Source organism: Cimex lectularius, unplaced genomic scaffold (genome assembly GCF_000648675.2).
Source record: "Cimex lectularius strain Harlan isolate CLEC.00 unplaced genomic scaffold, Clec_2.1 scaffold359, whole genome shotgun sequence".
Taxonomy (NCBI): domain Eukaryota; kingdom Metazoa; phylum Arthropoda; class Insecta; order Hemiptera; family Cimicidae; genus Cimex; species Cimex lectularius.
This window is the reverse complement of record NW_019394225.1, coordinates 71893-93775: the sequence shown is the minus strand read 5'-3', so window position 1 is coordinate 93775 and position 21883 is coordinate 71893. Positions and strand designations below refer to the sequence as shown.

At 36.1% G+C, this 21883-nt stretch overlaps 1 protein-coding gene across 3 annotated transcripts in view; it reads left to right on the top strand.

Moving 5' to 3' along the window:
* The window catches only part of LOC106672846 (optomotor-blind protein), a 134147-nt gene that overhangs the window by 99848 nt on the left and 12416 nt on the right, over window positions 1-21883 (top strand). The window lies entirely within an intron of this gene.

The window sequence follows — 21883 nt, the reverse complement described above, 5'->3', positions numbered from 1 at the left end:
GTTTTGACTTTCGTTTTGACTTTCATATACATTCCGGAAGTAATCGTAAATTTTTCTCGTCTAAATTCAAGGAACCTCCAACATCTAAGAACACACTGACCTTACCAAATACTCAGATGATCTCACTGCTGAATCATCACATGTCCATCTGATTCTGGTTCAGGACATTATTTTATACTGGCCTAGCCAAAAGTAGTCCTGTGTTGCGATCCTTTCACAGCGAGACCTGGGATGCCGTGGGTCTTGGTTCAACGAACGCGCAGATGCCAGATCAACACAAGCCGTCCTACCACTAGGGAGTATTTTATAGTCCTACCTGTATTTATTCAGCTAACTTCCCTATACATTCCGGATGTTACCATAAATTTGTTTTCTAACCCGATTCCAACATCATGAAAACCTTATCTAAAATTCAGGTGAGGGATCTCACTGTTGAATCATCTCCTATATCCTGATTCTGGTCAGGTCATTATTATATCTAGGATCAGCCAAACGTCAGGTTGCAAACCTTAGATGGCGACACCTTGAGAAAGAGTTTTGCCTTCCCTCTTCAGAACAGAATATTGTTTGGGATTCCTGGATGTAGCCGAGGCTTTTGATACCCGCCTTTTTTGTATCTTATCCTGAAATCCTATTTATCTGGCCGATGCTTCAAAGTGAGTAGGGTCAACGACTGCAGAAGGATGCATTTTGGTCCTATCTTCGTCCTAGCCATACTGAATACTGTTGACATTCTTATATATTCTGGACGTTACCGCATATTTGTTTTTTAGCCCAAATCCAAGGAGCCTGAAACATCCAAGAGCACCTTGACCATATCAAAAAATCAGGTGACTCACTGCTGAATCATCTCAATCAATACTAGCCGGCGTCCCACAAAGATACTTTTTTAGTCCGATTTTGTATTTATACTGCTGACTTTTCGATACATTCTTTTATATATGTGGACTTCTCTGAGTGAACCCTTCTGTCGAAAACATTTTTTTTTCGTGTCTGTGTTTGTGTATCTTATCGAAAGTAGAACATGGTCACAAAAATAAGAAATTTAAAACACTTTTTCCTGTAATTCGTGCAAACTACTTTAGGTAAAGCAATTCCTGTCATACAGGGGGGGGGGCTCAACGTCTGACTACTCGATAGGTGTCGCAGAAAGCTCAAACCAATTTGCAATTAATTTTTCATACTATTATCCATTGAACCTTCGGGGAGTCGGTATTTTTGAATAAAAAATCCATTTATAAGTATGACGGGTCTGAACTGACAGGGCAGCTGGATCCGAACCGGGGACCTTTACCTAACAATGATGAGTCGCTGTGTCAATGCGTTAACCGTCGCGGCAACCGATGCCCCAGATTTTTGATTTTAGGTTGTCTTCTTCTTATTATTATTTTCAAAAAATTCCGTTAATGTACGCCATACTGAATTTAACTCTTTGCGAAAGTCTTTCCCTGGTAAAATGCAATGCCAGGGAGGAGAGAAAAACCCACGGAGATGAACAATAAAAACGGCATGCTTAGAATTCTCCCCTGTCCATCGCATTGTGCGATTTGAGCGGTCACTTGGTATTCAAACTATGTGCATATGAACCGACTCTATTCTGTTGTTACGCCGCTCCGTAGTATTATTCTGAAGATGTTTTATCTTTGTGCCGGTAATGTTCTACCATTTTCAATCTTGATTCTTAAAGCGTAGAAAAACTGAAAGGAAGATATGCCCGAGAGCGCGTTCCTACTGATCAAGGAGTCTGATCGTGCGTCACACCACATCACAAAATCACATCATGTAATTGGTGTAATTAAAAAAGATTTTTCAGTTAAATGAACCCTTTTTAACTGCAAATTAACCCTTTACCCTTTTTACCACTCGTATATTTGCGAGTTTGTATTTTAAATATAAACTATTTGAGCTCTTAGAAGACCATGCAAAAATTAATTACTAAAAAAATTTAAAATGACTTAATTTACAAATAAAAGATTCTTTTTTTTAATTTGAGAATTAAAAAAATATTAAAATGATTTTTATATAAAATATCACATGAAAATTAATTGCAATTAAAATTAAAAGTTATATAAAATGATATATCAAAACAAATTAGTCTTATATAAATTGGCGATTTTTAAAATTATTATTTTTTAAAACATTCTAGAATTTAAAGAAGAATCCTTTTCTTCTATATTTACTTCTCTATAACATACAATTAATTTTTATATCGTTTTTTGGCCTAGTATTTTTTTAAATTCTCAAATTTACAGGAAAAAGTAAATAATAGTTAAGAAGTGTTTATAATGCTTTAAAGAAAGATCTAATTTGAAATTAAAAAGGTTAAATCTGAAGCTAAAAATAATTTATTTGAAATTAAAAAGCGTTAATTTGGTGCTAAAAAGAGTAAATAAACAGTTTAATTTGAAATTAAAAGAAAATTAATGTTAAGTAAGAAGGGTATATTTGAAATTAAAAAGCGTTAATTTTTTAAATTGAAATTAAAAAGAATAAATTTGATGTTTAAAAAGGTTATATTTTGTATAAAAACCCATTTTGCATTTTAAAACGTTATCAAATTAAAAGAAGAACCATTTATTTTTATATTTAAGCTTAAGACCTTTTAAATTTCAATTGTAATTAATTTTCATGTGGGCTTCGAAGAAACCATTTATTTTAAATTAAAAGAAATCTGAAATATACACGATTTTTCTTTATATACCTTATGTTTCTCTAATCCTTCATAAAAAGAGTTAATTTGAAATTAAAAAAGTTCATTTGAAATTAAAAAGGTTAATTAGAAATCAAACGGAATTAATTGATTATTAAAAAAGTTAGTTTGAAATCAAATAGGGTCAATTTGAAATAAAAAAAGGTTAATTTGAAGTATTAAAAAATAAAAAGTTTAATTTGAATGTGAAAGCGGGTACTTTGAAGTTTAAAAAGTTGAAAATGGCTAATTTGAAACTAAAAGCGATTAATTTGAAGTTGAAAACGTTTGTTTGAAATTAAGTTAAAAAGGTTGATTTTATATTAAAAACGTGTATTTGAAGTTACGTTAAAAAAATAAAAAGTGATAACTTGAAATAAAAAAGGTTCATTTGATAGTGAAAAGGGTTAATTGACGTTGAAAAAGGTTAATTGGACGAAAATATATATATTTAACTTACATTACACATAAATCATTACTCGTATTCTCGTGTATATTGAATTGAATCGAGTAATGACTAATGTGTACTATAAGTCAAAAATACAATAAACCCATGTTATCTTCATTGTAAAATCGTCGGAGAGGTTGTTTGGTTCTTCAGAAGTAACTTTTTAGCTTTACTTATTAGTCACGGGAAGATCTCTAAAGCCCGTTTATTCATTTCGGAGTGGGGTCCTGGAATAAAAGAGTGAGAGAGAGAACGTTGAAAAAGAAGGGGCAACGCAAATGGTAAAGATAAATTCCATGACTGGCTTCCCAGAGATGTGCACACCTCTTCCCTGTTCGCAGTTTTATTAAGTACGCCCTCGCATCCTTCCTTCCTTCCGTTACCCCCGGTTTCAATAAAAGTCCTCCCTCCTCAGAATGTCAGTAACTTAATTAAATATGTTCAATAAGGAAAAAGAGGTAGTGGAATTTCGTGGTGTAGACGTACGCGGTCTTTTTCGTCACACTCGTCTCTTCATTTCTCTTCCCTTAACCACTAACGGCTCATATCAAACGAACATTTCATGGGATGATATTTTCATTTAGACTCATCGATCTCGAACCCTCACAACTTCACTGCCCTCGAGAGAAATAAGGGAAAACATCCCTCTCCTTTTTTTCTGGTTTGCTACATTTATGATTAAAACCAGGTATTTTCACTTTTAAATCTGGAAACTGGTTTTAAAAATTGCGCTTCTTGTATTGTAAATATTCTAACTCTAGTTGGGCTTTTTTATTTTAAGCTCGTCGTTTTCCTATCCGCAATGCCGCATTGGTGTCGGTTTTAGCAAGTTCGAGACACGCGACAGTAAAAAAGCCATCCCGGTTCTCTGGAGGGTTCGAATTTACCTTCTTTCACTCGAACATCTGGGCCACCAGAAGGCAGCCGCTATCGACCCGGAAACCATTAACGAAACCCCCGTTCTTGAAATTCTGCATAGAAAAAAAAACAGTTTTAGAAAATTAGTAAAACATTTAAAACCTTTAAAGGGTCAAAGGTGACATTAAAGCACAATATTTCCTATCGAATAAAATGGAATCGGCTGATTCTTACCATACCTTGGCACATTCCTGGAACCTTGGTTAAACATCACTATTTCAAAATTTATTCAACTAAAAGTATTGAAATTTTGCATATTTTGTCATGCAAACATGCTTCGTAACTGTTCCATGACCTGGGAGTTGTTGAAAATTTATAAGCCAGATAACGCTTATCAGTGTTTTCGCTGTTCGGTTTGAAATTTTTTTTATTTTTTTTAATTTTTTTTTTTATTTGGTTGAAATTTTTAAAATAAGCAAAGGGACGTGGTGAGTTTAATAAAACTTTTTTGGTATTACTAGGCGAACAATTTTAGAGATAGATCGGACCGTCCTTGCCAATGAGATCAAGGAACGGAGAATTTAAAAAATATAATCTAATTTCTTTCTAAATGTGGCTTTTCTGCCTTCGTAGTAAATATATTATTATTAATTAGTATTATTTGTTGGTTATTATATATTAGGAGATTTGTATTTTTACTTATAATAAAAAATCATAAATCCGATTGTATTATATGAGGTTAGGTTTATAAAGTTGCAAAAATCTTAAAAAGCTTCGAGTTAAGTAGGCAAAAAAATTATTCCAATGAAACCAATTTGGATTAGTTTTATTCACCCTGTAAAACACATTAAATACGTATTTTTATCGCAAGAAATAGAAATTTTTGATAAACAATTTTTTATGTCTCCGATGCGTTCTACTTCCAATTTCATAACCCCTATGAATTTTATTCAAATACAAGGCTCAAGATAAAATGTTTCGATTTTATGCCATTACAATTGGGAAAAAGAATGATAAAATCAACAAAAACATCTCGAACGTTTTACATTTTATTTCCTGGTTTAACGTATTTTCCATAGGCCTGGTTTGTGCCATTACGTGTAGTTTTATAAGCTTCTACAATTGTGTAACGTTTACTGTAACTAGTTTCCTGGTCCGCTTGACCAATTAATATATTACAATAAATTAAGGTTTTTAGTTGAGATAAAAAAGCCAATGGCACGAGCGGGATTCGAACCCACGATCTTCGGCTTGATACGCCGCTGCTCTACCACTTGAACTATCGTGACCTCGATCCACTCGGACACTAACTTCCCATCTCAACCACACTGTTTACTGCAATGTATATAATATAAAAGTATTAGAATATTGATAATTCGATCCAATGGTCTTCCTGAGAGGTCAATATTTTCTTTTAAAGCAATGTATTTTAATATTTTAATCAGAAAATTTCATAGAATAATTCTTACTGAAAAAAATTGGAAATTTTAAAAAGATGTTTATAGCAAATGAAAATATTATTTTTGGGTCGGATACAATCACAAAACAGTCAAATCGATTATTTCGCCTACCTCGTCATTTCTTGATTTTTCTCCATCAAAAATTGCGCATTTTTCAACGTTCACCATGTGGTATGACTTTCAAACAAACCATGGTTATAATTCGCTTTAAAGCACAAAAAACAGTTAGAAGAGCTTAAAAACGCGCCAGAAAACAGCCAAACTGTAGTTTTTTGACTACCTTGCATTTTTTGGCCTGTTTTCTTAGTTCAAATTTGCATGATTTTCCATATTCATCCTCCAACATGATTTGTAAAAAAAAATAGGGTTAAATGTGACTTTAAACGTTTTTTGACGACCCTGCAGTTTTTAGGCTGTTTTATGAATAAATTCCCCATCCAACATGATTTTGTTTAGCCTGTATCATATGTTGAGCATTGGCTTAAAGACGAGGTGGTTGGTCGTAGACTCTCGTGGTGGTCGTGGGTTTTAATGTATAAATTCAGTTATAATTTATTTACTGAAGACCAATATTATGCTCGTGTTTGTAGTTTGTTTGGTTCTAAGCCGTTCTAAAGTTTCCTGTGGATCAGTGGAGGTTCAAAGTCATCATCAATTTTTGGTGATTTTTGAAACAAAAGCATTTGGAAGGCGAAAATTTTTTAAGGAAAATTACCGTTTTAATTTTTTATTGTTTTAATTAATTTTTATTTCCCCTAAAATTCGGGGATTTTTGAGGTGTCAAAAGCGAATATCAACTTTATTTCTTGATAAAAAAAAATCAATCTAATTTGCTGTTATTTTAATAGGCAAATCGAATTTGCTCGCCTCGAGGATTGATTATTGTCATGTTTTTTCTTTGTAATTTATTTTTTTTTAAATTGAAAATAAAGCATTAATTTTTCGCAAAGCCAAAAAGTCTTTTCCTTAACATGAAACACCTTTAAAAAGATATAAAACGACGCACAAAACCAGTAAATTACTTAAACTATTTTTTTATGATTCTAGGGCTCATTGGCAATAAAGCTCGAACACGTTTGCAATATTTTTTGACCTACTATGACCAAAAAAGTTTCATTAAAATCGTTGAGCCTACGTCCGTAGCCTCCCCTTGTGACAGCCTCTTATTAATTACAGAAAAATGAAACTTTCCCACCCTAATTTTAATTTTTTCATCCGCTGCAACCGGAATTTTATTTTTATTTTATCTTTTTGTTGTTGTTGTTTTTTTGTAAGTCGGATCGGGTTAAGGCGCCTCTTGGCTCCCCCACCGTCGGCCGTCTGCTCCTGAGATCTCTTGACCCTTTCCTAGCCTGATAAGTCGGCCACCATCACTTGGTGTTACCTACCGGCTCCACTCTTAATCCGGATTCGGATCGATTCAATTAGGAAGAATAATTGGTTACAGAGGAGGCCCTGGGGCGACAATGCCACTGCCCTTTGGATTTTATCGACGTCCTCCTTTCAACTCCTTTTCGTCCCGAAGCGAATTTAATTACTTTTCTTCATGAACATTTTATACATGAAAGCATAATTTATATAATTTGAATGGTATTCCAATCTAAGAGTATGCTTGTAATTATCTGTCATCGCCTATCCAACTGTTAACATTAATGCAGTTGAAAAGATGTATGGCAATTAAAAAAATTAGCATTTTAAATATACAAGTCGCTTGCAAGAGCACTTTTGGAATTTTAACCAAGATTTTTAAAAGAAAAAAAAAAGATTGTGTTAAAAGTTAAAACTTCAAGATTTCATTATTTGTATATAAGAAGACTTTCGATCCTATAGAACAAAGTTCTATTAAGTTCTGAACATATTTTTAAGATGGCTGTCATTCCCGGTCTGCTAATTCCGTTGTAAGTCCGCTAAGCACCCACTGGTGAAGATTGACGTTTCTTGAAGACTCAAAATCAAGACTTTATATTTCTCTTCTCACACAATAAAGACCGGCTTTCTCTATTTAAGAACCAGTTTTAAATGCCAGTCAGTTCTTTCTTATGAATTTACACGGGCTTTACACCTACAGAAGAACCCGTGTTGTGAAGGCGACAAATAAAAAAAAAACGTCCTAACAGCGGAAGGCTTCTATCCGTCTTAATATCGACGCTTGGAATGGTGTTTCGGGATTCTTTATTAAGGTAGAGGCGAGGATGAAGAAAAAGGATTTAAAAAAAAAAACACAAATGAAGGCGGCATAGAAAAGCAGATATCTCGTCATCGGTTAGCCGAGGAATTTATGAAGAAAATTCCCTAAATAACTCTAAACCAGGTGAGGAAACACAGGTTAGGCGCCATTCACTTTGATATGGGACTGAAATGTGTTCGGCTCCTAAAACCAGAAGCATTTCTTCTCTCACGCTTGGGGAGAGCGTTCTTCTTTTTGTCCGGACACTTCTTCCAACTGGGCCAACATTCCTGTACATCCAGAAAAATATTTTTTAATTAGGAGTACTCGAGCGCGTAAAAAACTTTAATCCCTAGTCATATTCCAATCCTTTAAAACTATGACCTATAAGTCCTTTTGCAATATTGTAAAAAGTCTAAACAGGACAAGTTTCACTCGCGTGACAAACCTATAAGGTGACGGTTACCTATTACCGTACTAATTTTATTATGGTAGGTTTAACACAGATTACATACGGTATTAAAATAATTTACTCTTGTTCCTCAAAATCAGCAAAAAATTTCATGGATGACAGTGGGAATCGAAGCCACGGCGTCTAGGAGAATCTAACATCGACCAATTCACATTTAAGCCAATGCTCAATATGATGTATGATACAGGCTATATAAAAATCATGTTGGATGGGGAGTTCCGAAAAATTGGTTAATTTGGACCAATAAAACAGTCTGGAAAATGCAAAGTAGTCGAAAAACACCAATTTTAGCGGTTTTCCGACTTCTCAAACTTTAACAACGGTGTTTTCTTTGAAATTTAAAGCAAACTTTAACCCTATTTTGTTTAAAATCACGTTGTATGAGGAATTTGGCAAAATAGAAAAATATTGACGTATAAAACATCCTAAAAAAATGCAAGGCAGTCGAAAAAGTCAGTTTGGCTTTTTCTATCTGAAGTTGTTAGAACAGATTTTTTGATGTTCAGCTTTCGTGTCACACGGCGAATTTGAGAAAAATATGCTAATTTCGATTAAGAAATCATATAAAAGCCGAGATAGTAGAAAGTCGATATGGCTGTTTTCCGACGTTTATCAATTTTTCTAATCGGCATCTTTTGGTGTTTAAAGCAAAATTTAGCCACACATTTTTTAAAAAGCATGTCACACGATGAATGGTGAAAAATATGCAAATTTTGATGGGGGGGAAAGCCTAGAATCCTCGCTGATTTTGTTTGCCAGTCGCGTAATGACTCTTCGTCATCTTCAGTGGTGGTTTTTAACTAAAATTATTCCATACTAACCATAGCGACAAGCCGAACGCACCCGGCAAACAAAACTGCTAGGATAGGCAGACCAAAATGATCTAAAATGACTTAACTACTAGATAACTTGTCTTGATTTTTCAAGATTTCCAGCCTATTTTTCTACGTGTGTTATTTGACTAATCCATATTTTCAGTAATCCTAATAAGGCTCGATTCTAAATAATTTCGGACTTGCCGGTCTAACATCCACTATTCACACAACATGCACATTCGATATCTGTTTTATATTTCTTGAGAAGAATTGACAGAGGAGGTCCAAAGACCTTTTTAAAAGATCTGAAAAAAATCTTCAAAGCTCCAAACCGTCTTCCAAGCTCCCTTTGACGTAACGAGTTGTGTCGGCCGGGTCTTTATTGAGGTGGGGGATGTCCACTTATCGGAGGCTAACGAGAAGGGACAAACAATCGGATATGTAAACAGAAGGGACAAGACAGGGGTTTGTTCTTTTAATTTGAATACAAGGAGGAGCGGTGAAGGGAGAGGGAACGAGAGATGCTAAGATAGCAGAGTGGCGCCACTCTTGTGTCATACAACGGTAATAGATGGTTTTCATTAGCCTTGTCCTGCTCAAACCTTCACTTTAACACCTCTTTTTTTCCCTTTTTTTCTCTTCTAGCCTCTACCTATCAACATTTCCTACCTAAGACCTCTTGGATGAAAGAGAAACAGAAGGCAACTTGACCAATTGCTATTACAAACACAAGATTCTGATGATTTTTTAAGTTTTGAATATTTTTAAACTACTGTGTTAATGTATGTTAATGTACTGTACTTAAGAAGATTACATATTATTTACTAAACATACTAGGCGGATGCAAATATATGGCAAATTCCAACTAGCCTGTAATAAAACATGTTTTTACAGGGCATTCATTGAAGGTTCACTTTCGACAATTATCAACCAGCCAAATAAACTTAATTCTATTTTTCTAATTCTAAATTTTATTGATTCGATTTTCTTTTAAAAAGTAGGGATAGGTATAATAGAGGTTATCACTTTCTTCACCTGGACTTGAGCATATCTATTATGCTCCTGTAACTGGCCAGTGAGTTAATAATCATCCTTAGTGTTAATCAACCTCCACAGCTGTGCCAGCGGCTGCTTAGCTTAGATCCTAGATTCCTTAGCCTTAAGCCAGAAACACACTTACCCGATGCTACGCCATGCGACGCTACCCGACGCAAATTCAAACTCCGATTTTCCATAAGGTTGCATTACCCCCGTGCACATCTACCCGATACTATGCCACGCTAACCTACCCGACGCTCTGCGATCCCCACTGTCCAGATTTTCGTCGGGTCGCATCGAGTACAGTCGAAGACAAAAGAACCGGACACTTATATTTTTATTCAAACTGCATGTATTATTGTCGTTATATTGATTACAACATACTTATTTTAATATAAACCAAATTAAGTGTGATTAAAAATTAATTGGTTTTTATTTAAAAAATTAATTTTAATGGCTTGGTAGAAAATTAATCAAAACACCGGAATAGGATTTTTTTATATAATGAATTTAACTAACAATTTATTGTACTCGCTTCGGCGGTACATATACTATTGGAACAATTTATTACACGGTTTTGCTCATAAAATTTAATTAACAATTTATTTCATAGTTTTGCTTGTAAAATTACGCCATTTTGTAATGTCGGGTAGCATCAGAACAGGACACTCATATTTTTTGTAGTTTATTTCAAACTAAGTACATGTAATTTTGTCGTTATATTAATTACAACATGTTATTTTAATGTAAACCAAATGAAACGAGATAAAAAATGCATAAGTTTTTATAAACATTGTTTAATTAGATGGTTAGGAGTAACTTTATTTAAAACAATTAAGTTTAACAAACAATTTATTAGATGGTTGTGCTCATAAAATTTAACTAACAATTTATTACAAGGTTTTGCTCAAAATAAAAGCATTAAGAACAAAAGATGCGTTGCGATTGTGATAGTGATTATTGTGATAAACCCTGTGCTTGCGTCGGATAGATGTGCACACCCCACGAAAACATGGCAAGGCGTCGGGTAGCATGGGGTAGCGTCGCATGGCGTAGCATCGGGTAAGTGTGTTCCTGGCTTTAGCCTAGATCTTGCTTGCGGCTTTTCCTCCCCTAGTTGCAAGAATCTACCTACATAGACCCTCACACGAACATAAAACGTGTTCGGCGGTCTCCTCTTTTTCTTGGCAATATCAGCAGGGTTTCTTTGGTCTGTACACTTATCTGGTGAACGTTCCTTCTTAGGCGACAGTGTCCTGTCAGGAGACAAACCCGAATCCTGGTTCTTGTACGGTTACCAACCAGTAATTCATCTTGCAGATGCCCTTCTATGAATCTTTTCTCGTTCCTCACGCCTTGGGTATTGTTCCATCTAGTTTTGGATTCACCAAGGATCCATTTTTGGATTTGTCCTATTTTGTGGCAAGATGCTAGGTCAGGGTTAGGGACCTAGACAATTCATATTGGTTCCTTGTCCTTCCAACATGTCCACCTCTAGTCCCAAAGGCCCATGGTCAGGCCATTCGTGTCACTGACTTCCATACGCTTTTTGCTTTTACCTCGCATGAGGCTAACGCTTTAAGTGCCGCCTGACTGTCAGAGAAAATGGTTATCTTCCTGGATTGTGTTCCTACCCTTTTTATTTCACTGATGCTGTGATTTAAGACTGGAAAACTATAACGTATTTACCTAAGTTTAAATTCAGTTCGGTTTTCAGATTCATTCCGAGGAGTCCAGTTCTCGTGTCTTTATCAGTTTTTGACCGTGAGTATATCAATAGGAATTAGCCTCCAGAGGTGTTCCTTTAGCCCACTCTTCCCTTTCTGGTTTAAGTACCTTATAATTGTTGATGAAATTGAATTATGGAGTAGTGGCATCGATTGACATGGTAGTATTGGCATAGTTTCTGTTGTTCGGTGACATGGCCTATTCTTGAAGATGGTTGTTCATTTATGAGACTATGAGCCGCTGCTCTTGCGTCACCTTGGATTTAAATAAGGAGGTTACCTTTATTAAATCCATTATATTTAGAGGTCTGATGACCAAATAACTACTTTCAATTAATTAATCTTTTTAAAGTTTTGATTGAAATGAAAAATTTAGTGCCACGAGCGAGATTCGAACCTCGATATCTCAAGTGGTTAGAGGGGCGGCGTGGTGAGCCGAAGGTCGTGGGTTCGCATCCCGCTCGTGACACTAACTTTTTCATTTCAATCAAAACTTTACATAAAAAGATTAATTATTTGTTAACTTTGTAGAACTCTCCATGTTAACGCACTGTTATGTAAGGAATTGCGTCTGTGAGTTGTAGTTTTATATCTTCTTGCATATTTAAACATATATTTTACGAAATATATTTGTTCCGGTGAATCGCTGCCGCTACTGAGAGGCCTGGAACGAAAGTTTTAAAAAAGGAGACCGGGTAGAAAAAAAGACGGGCCGAAACAATAAAGGTCAAAATTTACGAGGAGACGAATACCCTTCGTATTATGTTAATGTTTTCCACCGGTCCAAGTGGCGGTGGCGTTATCACCGTAACACATAGTAAAACTGACGAAAAGGTCTGTATTCAAATAAGCCCGAACCGGAAAAAGATACCAGGGGCCAATCTAAAAAAATATACATCGAAGGGACCGCCTATATCTGAATTTCAAATCCGTCGAAATTTCTCGCCTTTTTTATGTTTAGATCAGAAGGTTTTGCCAAGTCTAAAACAAAACGACTCGATTTTAACTTGCAATTGTTGAAGAAAAGGCGTTTTAAAAAACAGGGAAAAAGGACGGTGAAAGGGGGCTCTTTTGATTTATCGTCACCCGGAGTTAAAAAGCCAGTAAATTAGTATTTCGTCACATTGCTCACCTTTCCAGGTAAACAATTACCCCCGGCGCCTTTATATCTTTACCTTCTACCAATATTTTTAGACTTTTTCGAAACTGTGAACATGCCTACTCGTTCTGTGTTAACCGATCCGATCCGGGACCAAAGCACGAAATAAAAGTAGTCGGGTATTAATCACAGATCTTATCCTAGGATTCAAGTCAATCAAACTGGAGCACTAAAGTAAAATCAAAAATGAAGCAATCGGACAAGTCAAATAGAAATAATTTTTCGCTTATATCTATTCATTTCGGTATATTTTTGTTGTTAATGGGCATATAGTCTTGAAGAAACTCCACTGGTCAGGTTAGCCGAGGGTAGTTTAATTATGAGTTGACTGTGTCTGGCACTTTTTGAGTTAATTTATTTTAACTTCTGTTTTCTGTGGACACACATCAAGGTGGAGGAATCGGTATTTCACGAAGTTATCCCACGTATAGATTTCTCGGCATAGTCGTGAACACCCTCATCTGGGCAGTTTAGTGAGGATTCTTTATTAGGTTTGGCATTTTTTGAATTCGTCCAATTCCTTTTGTCTTATGTGGACCTATTCTGAGAATGAGCAGTACATGTGTGATCATCTTACCTCAATTATAGGTACTTGGTATATAGTCTTGAAGACCCTCCTCTAGACCTGTTTGGAGAGGGTTCTTTAATCATGCGTTTATTAAATCTGTTACCTTCAGAATTCGTCCAATTCTCCGTCCTTGATTTGTAGTTGGTATTGCAGATCCTAATCGACATCAGAGTGTCTTGGGATAAGCATTGAACATTACACAACGTGTATTTATGTTACGCCGAAGCGTCATACGATTTGGTGCGGTTTGAGAGAGTTGTAGGTAGTCCCTCTGAGTCTGAGCAGAAAAAGAGCTGTTAGGCCGGGTGAAAAATGAAGTTGCGATAAGGAAGGGTACAAGAGCGTGTTAAGAATGGGGGGAATGGGAATGAACGCGGTTGTGAAGGGAAGGGCGCGGAGAGGCGGCTTCCGTTGTTTTCGCAGAGCTCGAGCATCCGGCCGAGGCCGACAAAGGTTCCACGGATTTGCATAGGAGAACGCTCAGACGCACACACGCACCGACACGCAGACGGCCACAGTTCACACACAATAAGCACATTGTCAAGGACGGATAATTAACTTTGACCGACTCTTTCCTATTTAAAAATTCAAAATCCGCCTCGAAACACCTGTCAATGCGGCGAATTCACCCGAAAACAGAAGTCGATGACCCACATTTCAACAACAATATTCACTCATAAATTTAGGCCTTTGTTTGCTTAATGTTAAAATAAAAAAATGAATCTCATAGGGTTTCTATTGCTCATTCCTTAAGTATGATCAAATTTACAGTATGATTATCATTTATGAGGCTTTATGAGTTTATGAAATAAAGTTATTAAAGGTTGGAATAACTGGAAAAGTGAAATATCTCGAATACAATTGAGAATCTGACTTTGGACAATAGGGGCGTTTTAGACCGATTTGGAATGTAGGACAACCTTTTAAAGTTTTGACGCCAGTTCATTCGACACCCTGTTTACATTAAATGCAATAGTGAAATTTTCATGTCTATCGGACTACCGTTTTATTATGATTAAATTATTTTTCCAATAGTTGTAGAAATATGCGCATTAACACTTCAACTTGTTCAATATTTTACTTAACCTGAAAGAACAAGAGTAGAGTGCTTTAATCGTAAAGATTTTTCATTCTTTGTGACCACCAGCAGCAATGTCGCTCGGTTAGGAACAGAACCGGCCCCAGAATAGCGCCTTGAGCAGCACAAGCAATAATGTGTGGTGATTAGTGACCGTTAATCGATATTTATTTAGAAATCGTGAGATGCGGTCTGGTGTGATGTAGGTTTCAGAAAAACATTTTCTTTATCGTGCCAACGTTGCGATCTTTATTGAGATCATCTTCAGGGCCTGGGATTTACAAACATTGTTTACATATTACAATTATATTTTGGATGTGGAAAAGTGAATTTATACAATGCAAAATATATTTAATCAAAGTATTTGGCCCTGAAGATGATCTCAATAAAGATCGAAACGTTGGCACGATAAAGAAAATGTTTTTCTGAAACCTACATCACACCAGACCGCATCTCACGATTTTAAAATAAATAAACAAGCAATAATGTTGCGTTGCCCGTTTGCTAATAGAATGGGTTCAAGGATTCAGCCAAGGGGGCTTCGGTGGCCGCAACGGTTGACCCGGCGCTCATCACTGTAAGGGAAAGGTCCCGGGTTCGAATCCAGCGGCCCTGCATTCGAACCCTACATTCTTAAAAATGGTTTTTTTTTTCATTCAGCCTTATGGAACACTAGCAGCATTGTTTGCTTGGGAAAAGGCTTGGTCCAAGGATAAGCTTTGAAGAGTACAAACAGAAATGTCGTTTGGTTAGTAGATGAATGGATCTAAGAACAGAGCCCTGGGCAGTACGATCGCCATTTTTATTTTGGAGGCTTTTTAGACCAATTTGCCATGTAGGGACAACATCCTGATGTATTTAAGTCTTCGCGGGACACCTTGTATGGGCCCCCTGTAGAAGAGACTGTCAGAATTTCAACTTTTCTAAAACTACTACAGTAGATTGTGGTGTAACCTCACTATGAAATACGTTCGAAAAGTACGAAATTCTTTGAGATTCCTGGGTAGAGAGAAGTTTAGCACTAATACGTATAGCATTAGGCTAAAAAATTTAAAATATTAAAAAATCTTGTTCTCAGATGGAATATGGGAAGAATTAACGAACTATGCCATCAAAAATGTCTAACTTGAATCATCATTGATGAGAATAAACGAGAGATTTAACCGGTTAGAAATCCTTCGGATTTATTTCTTACCCTGGGATGAGCGTGAAAGGTAAAAACGGTTTCGAATCACGCTATAAGAGGCTGCCTAACCCTGCTACTTTGAAATTCTCTTCTTAACAGATGCGTTTGTCAGGATCGTTCGGTAGATTGGTGTGATTTGAAAAAGGGGATGTTAAAAATCCCACGAGAATCGCTCTCGTGCCCGATGAGAGGCATAAACAAACCGCAATGCTGGCTCTACAATTTTCTCACCACCTAAATGCACTCTGTATCTGTGAGAGCGCGCATTGCGGTTTAGTAACTCCTTTTGTACTTTATAATTGCGTGGAAAGAAATCTCTGAAGAAGCGTTAAAATGGCAAGGTTTTAGTGTTGACACCCAAGGTTTGTGAGCAGATTAGCGGACGAGAACGAGACAATTAGTCAAAGGTAAGACAAGTAAGAGAAAAAAGTCGAAGAATTGTGTGTGGGAATAGTGGGAGAAGCGAAGGTGGGCCACAAAGTTTTGTTATTCAAGGAGCAGTGAGTGTCGCACGTCTGTCTTGTTATAGTACGTGACCGAGTTGAGAGCACCGCACTCATTAGACATCGACCACTATATCTCTTTGTTTATACCCACCGTGAGAAAAGGATAGCAGAACGGAATATTTAATAGTCCACTTTCTTGGGTCATACGAACCGTCCACCGAAACGAGGGTTGGGCCTACAACCCTGTCATTGTAACAACTCGCTTCCTCACATGTGAAGAATTTGAAAGAAGCCTTTTATTCCAGTTTTTCTCTCTTCCTTCCTTTTAACTTTTTTTGCTTTTTACCCTGTCCCGACTCGAACTTTTTTATAATCTCCATAGAAAAATGGAAAAAACCGCGTTAATTTTTAACAAATTCACTCAGAGATATCCAGTCGAATTTTACCCTGGGATTAATATTCCATGAACGAAACAACACCAATTGTACATTTCTGACGAGACTCCTTAAGTAGTTAATGGGCCCCTTAGAGTCTACGTTCTGCAGGTAACAAGATGATACCTGTTATTTCGTTGGCAGTTTGTTTGATCAGTACTCGGAATCCCTTGATCCGCCCATAACGCCTAACACAACTAGCTTTGACGTACCATAATTAAATTATGTTGTACATAATACACTGTACAAAATATTCCACTATTAGGAAACAATTTTCAGCTGTTTGATAACTTAAGGCTCAATATACCTATTGTACTAAGTTTAACCGCCGCCATGTGGCATACAAAAAATTATCTAAATGGTGATGAAATTAAAAAGGGTTTATTTGATGTAAAAATAGTTAATTTGAAATTAAGAAAGTTTAATTTGAAGTGTAAAACGGTTAATGTGAAGTTTAAAGAAGTTGTTAAGTTAAAAAGGGTTCCTTTGAAATTTAAAAAGTTGATTTGAAGCTAAAAATGGTTAATTTTTAATTAAAAATGGCTAATTTGAAATCAAAAGTGTTAATTTAATGTTAAAAATGGTTTATTTAAAATTAAAAAGGGGCGATTTGTAATCAAAAGTGTTAATTTGAAGTTGAAACGAGTTAATTTATAGTTAAAAAGGATTTCATTGAAATTAAAAACAGCTAATTTGACGTTAAAAGGAGATATTTTAAATTAGAAAGAGTTAATTTGAAGTTAAAAAGGGTTACTTTGAAATTTAAAACCGTGATTTCAAGCTAAAAATGGTAAATTTGAAATTAAAAAGGGTTAATTTGAAACCAAAAAATGTTAATTCACCGTTAAAAATGGTTTATTTAAAAATGAAACGGGGTAATTTATAATTAAAAGTGTTAATTTGAAGTTCAACGAGTTAATTTAAAGTTGAAAAGGGTTAATGTGAAATTAAATGTAGCTAGTTTGACGTTAAAGGAGTTAATTTTGAATTAAAAAGAATTAATTTGAAATGAAAAAGGGCTACTTTGAAATTCAAAAAGCTGATTTGAAGCTAAAAATGGTAAATTTGAAATTAAAAAGGGTAATTTGAAACCAGAAAATGTTAATACACCGTTAAAAATGGTTTATTTAAAAATGAAACGGGGTAATATATAATTAAAAGTATTAATTTGAAGTTCAACGAGTTAATTTAAAGTTGAAGAGTTAAAAGAATTAATAAGAATTATTAATAAGAAGAATAAGAAAAAAGAATAAGAATTAATTAAGAAGAAGTTAAAAAGAATTAATTTGAAATGAAAAAGGGTAAAGTTAAAGTTACAAAGGGTTAAATCGAAATTCAAAAGGTTAATTGAAGTTAACAAGGCTTAATTTTACAGAAAAAACTACGTAATGCTTATATTAATTGAACTGAAAAATATATGTTACCTATAAATATAGAAAAACCAACCTCGAGGAATGAAAAGTTTTCAGAGTAAAAAAGTTAAAAAAGCATAGGTCAGACTTCTTATTGAACAAACCTTTTTCCAATAAATTTAGCAAAAAGCAAGCCAATTCTTCTAATATTTATTTACATGTGCATACTTCGAAAGGAAGAGAGAGAAAAAAGTGAGAAAGCACACATTTTCGAAATGGTTAATATAGAGAGTATATAAACGATGGACATATAGAAGGCAGAACATGTTTTGAAAGTCACCAGGTTGCACAGAATTGGAGATGGTTTCAGCCACGTTGGAAATCGTCTCCAATATAAAGAATGCGAGTGACGGTTTTAATTTGTGTAAAAGTGGGTCCTTAGAAGAGAGGATTAATAAAAAGTGATTTTTTACCTGTGTCCTCTAGAGACTTGTCGCCGGGTTTAGGTGTTAATAAGGGAGACCTAGTAGCTAGGCATTCCGGGCCGAGATTGATGCGACCGGCTCTTTTATTCCGTGTACAATTGTTCTTCCAGTTTTTACAAAGGGACAGATAGAAAGGAGGGAGTCAGACTGCTACCGCTTCGGTGTAATTACCGGTGGGTCGGATCTGATAAGGACCGGCGCCGACACAGACCTCATTAGCAGATATTAGTATATTCCGATCCAAGTGGTGGTCTCAGATTCCCAGATTCCGAACATAAAACCGCAATTTGCTCGTTGCTAGACTACTAATGGCACCACTCACTATATCTGATCTTCGCTCCGCTTAACTTGTTTGTTAAGTAGTGTCTTTAGTAATGGGAGCCACCAAGGTGGCATTATTCACTTTTACTTTTGTTTCTCTTAATTAGTGGCTATCACACACCACTGGCCTAAAATCTCGAATTCTCAAGACTAACAGCCACCCCGGGAAGTTTTGACCTGGCTTTTATTCTAAAGTGTAAACCAGAACAGTTTTAAACAGAATATTTTATTAGCGAAACTTTTGAGCGAGCTTCTTTTCCAACTTGTTAAAAAATTTTAAGTTTTTAAACAGTAGGACAGTCTTGCCAGTTCTGCCCAGGAACTAACTACCTTTGAACCAGGTAAAAGAATATTTCAGCCCGTTCCTTTCCCAGACTTATTTCCCATCACTTCAGAGAGCTTATAACAGAAATACTGGGCTTTAACGAAAAGTTTGGTGGATTTGCGGCAATAAAAATCTGCAATAAAAATATAAAAGTAGCGGTGAACGCAGTTAAAACCAACACAGACCAATTTTTAAACCATATATGCTTAGTGGTCACAATTGACTATATGAATTATTCCAATCAATTATTTTTTTAATCTAAGGTTTTTGGTTGTGATGATCAGTGTCACGAGCAGAATTCGAACCCACGACCTTCGGTTCGTTCCGAATCCTGATTACACGACATTTGAAAAATGGCAAAAAGAGAGAAAATTCGAATGATCGTAGATTGGGAGTTTGTGTTCGAGGAGATCGAAGTCAGGATAGCTCAAGTGGTTAGAGCTGCGGCGTATTGGCCGAAGGTCGTGGGTTCGAATCCCGCTCGTGTCACTAATTTTTCATCTCGACTAAAAACCTTAGATAAAAAGAATAATTAATCGGATCAATTTTTAAAATCAAATCAGCCGTCGAAGTGATATTTTCTAGAGAAGTCAGTCAAAACGTTGTTCAGGTCAAAAAGATAATCATCTCGCCTGGTTTCAGGTGGTACATGGTACATGGGGATGTATCATTTTGGATGTGTCGTGCATTGCACCTTGTAAGAGCTATTGTATCCCCTATTCTGTGATTACAGGACACAGGTAGTCCTAGGTCATCAAGGAACTTTAGTCCCGGTTTCAGTGCATGAATTTCTACGGTTACGTTGTACGTCCCAAAACACTTCCTCCTGTGAGCAAATGTCGTTTGGTATACGAATATTGGTGGTTTCTCTGTTTCTTTGCATAATCTGCGCATGCCATGTTAGTTTTTACCAACCTACTTCAGATGCCCATTCAGTCTGCAGTGGACTGTTAAGAATCATGTTAGGATTCGAAATTATTTCCTGCTTCCTTTGATGCATTTTGTTATTTCTTTCCGTCCAAAATTTGCTAGAAGTTTCTTGGATTGTTTATGTCCAATGAGAGAATTTTAATGTTTCCTCGTTTTAATTTTGTCCTTTTGTCTATGTTCATTGACAGTATGAACCCCTTTGCCACAGAAGGGGTCAGGACTTATCAGCGATATAGCAGCCCCTTTTACTCTCACATTCCCTGGTACCCAGCAGAGGGTGACGTTATTTTGCATACCTAATGTATTTAGTTTAGTTTTGCAATTTAGCACCATCTTTATGCTAATGATGTTTGAACTTAGTGCTCTGATGGTTCCTTGGCTATCTGACATGATATCTATATTCTTACTTTGTTCTGATTGAATTATCAGCTTCTGCCAGGCCAGATTCCAATCCTTTTGAACACAAATTAGGGCATGGCCTGTAAAACATAATCGAATGAAATTTCTAATAATCAAAAATAATAAAAATCGAAAGACCAATTTCACACTAAAACATTGTGCAGCAGTTGGCGAGTGGTCTTCAATGTGTACGAGCTAAACTGAGTCATCTTAAATAACAACTTTTTCCAATATTAAGTAAACATTTTACATTAATAATGAACTCAATTTTTATTCCAACTTGTTTAATTTTAAACATCATGAATTGTTGTGACAAAGTTAAAATAATTTTAACTAAAAGAGATCTATCATCCAGCTAATTGTACGAAAGTATCGACCAATTTAAGATTTTTCTATTTAAATCAGGGTTATGATAAAAAAGTCAATCTCGCGGGTGGAATTCGAACCCACGGTCTTCAGGTGGTTAGAGCGTCGGGGTACTGTTCCGAAGATCGAGATTAACTGTTTTATCTTAAATTTTGTGTTTAAAAATTGTTAAATTTAAGAGTGGAGCTATATAAAACGTTAATCGATTAATCAGGTTTTAGAAGGGCGTTAATTTTTATTTTCTTTAATTACATCCCGGGACCAAGGAGACTAAGTCGATTCTAATCCGGTTCTCACTTGGATTTTGGTGAATCTGGCAAATGAAACGGTTCGGACAAGCGTTGTATTTAACGAGGAATTAGCATTTGACTGAAGAAGCAAATCTCCCCCACGTAAATCCATCCACTTCCTCGTTTGTAAACCGGGCTTTGTCTCTCTCTCGCCCCCGCCCCTCTACCCAATCTGCTAACCCTGGCCCAAAACCGCCCCCACCGCATATGTGATTAACCACCCCGTTACGCGGGTGTCGGAAACAAATGTTAGTAAAGGAATGTCGAGGATGTGAAAGTCAGCAGTGCGAGTAGGTCATCCCTAATTAAATAAAGTCCCTGGATCTCCCCGCCCCCGACCAACGACTAGGACGAATGTAGAGCGAACCTGTTAGAATAAACATGAGCATCGGTTCCTACCGTTTATCCCTATAGAGGAAATTACAACGCTAGTTTAATACCCTTTTACTCGGAACCAAAAAAAAAGGAAGATCAGGTGTCGGGAATTGCCTTTTAATGGGAATCTATCGCTTTTGGGGTTGTTCACTTAGCCGGTATTGGCAGTTTGCTGTTGGATGCCACCTGGCGCCCATTACAGGGCATTCCACTAATGCCCCTTTACTCTCTCACCGTCTTGAACACACACTGGGACAGATGTTTGTATTGACATTTCAACCTTGGGATAGTTCCCGCCGACCGAGTGCCCTTTTACCAATATTATCCTAGTTATCGAGAATAATCTTCGTCTCGTGCGACTATTTACGACTACCCGGATGAAACGATGACGAGATCCTTATCTCTTTTTCGTATTATAATAAAAGCCGGCTTACTCAAAAGTGCACAGCAGTTTGGAGGTAAATCAGATAGGGCTTGTTGACGACTCGGGGTAGA